The sequence below is a fragment of the Belonocnema kinseyi genome, chromosome 1, assembly GCF_010883055.1.
Source record: "Belonocnema kinseyi isolate 2016_QV_RU_SX_M_011 chromosome 1, B_treatae_v1, whole genome shotgun sequence".
NCBI lineage: Eukaryota > Metazoa > Arthropoda > Insecta > Hymenoptera > Cynipidae > Belonocnema > Belonocnema kinseyi.
In genome coordinates, this window is record NC_046657.1 from 124,826,250 (window position 1) to 124,827,692 (window position 1,443).

Below are 1,443 nucleotides of genomic sequence, written 5' to 3' on the forward strand. Positions count from 1 at the left end.
AAATAATTTTTAACGGAAAAAAATTATTTTCAATAAAGTTGTTGAATTGTCAGCCAATCCGATGAATTTTCGACCAAGAAAATAAATGATCTACAAAAAAAAGAATTTAAACAAAATACATGAATTTTCAACGATATTATTTAATTTTACAATCAAAAAGACGAATTATCTACAAAAAGTTGAATTTCTTAAGAGAAAAATATGAGTTTTCAATCAAAGAGTTAAACTTTCAATCAAATAGTTAAATTTTCAACCTACCATATTCACACGGACATAGACGTGTCATAGTATTCGACCACGTCTCGTTTCAGAACTAGGATCACTGGTTTACAGTAAAAGATTTCCAAGATTTCTACACGCATGCAAGATTGCTGAGATTTCCAAAAGTTCCTCCCAGAGTAATCGTTCCTCACTCAATTTTGATACTTATTAATTGGAATAAACAACAAGGAAATGATTTTCATTTGATAATAATTTAAAAAATTGAAAATAAGTTAAGTTCACACACAAGGGATTAGTTTTTACTATATTTCTCGTTAAACGATTAAAAAAATGTTAACTATAAAATATACTTTCATCAATTATTTAAAATAATTGCAGAGCTTAAATGAAAAAATTTGTATAGAGCAGATGCTAAAAGAAAAAAACTGGGGTAGGCTTTTTAAAACCCACTGACCCGTTCTAGGATAAATCGACACGAGATAGGCTTCATTCCAGTTTCATTTATGTATTACATACTAGCCTATCATAATCAACACTTTACTATTTTCTTGAGCAGACGTTTTTTTGCAACAAATATTAATAATGAATAATTAATAATTTAATTCTTTGGCATTTTTGACGTATTTGGAATTCTTTAGAATTACCATTTTGTACTTTGAATTCTTTTAAAGTTTTAAAAAAATTTTTTTAAATTCCCTTGTCGTCTTTCGAATTCTTTTCAATTAATTGCTTCGAATTATTTCTTATCTTTTTTAATTCTCTGAATTCCTATCGAGTCTTGGAATTATTTTGAATTCCTTAAATTATTTGGAATTCTTCGTATTCTTTTAAATTCTTTGAGGTATTTGTATTCTTAAAATACTTCTAATTCCCGCAATTCTTTCAAACTGTTTTGAATCCCTATTAATTATCTGAAATGTAATTAATTTTATTAAATCCAATTGAATTACTCATATTCTTCGGATTTAATTAATTAATTTAATAATATAATTAGTTAATTATACTAACGAAACAAGTGTATCAAGGTAAAGTAAATGGCAGCGTGCCCAGAGGTAGACCGCGGAAAGAATGGTTAGAATGTGTGAATGAGACCCTACTTAGAAGAGACACAATAAGTCGCAGAAACACGAGAGCCTGCATGAAAAAATGCATGGACCTAAAAGAAGCTAGAGAAGTATGCCAGGACAGGAAAGTATGGCGGAAAATAGTTAATAAAAAGAG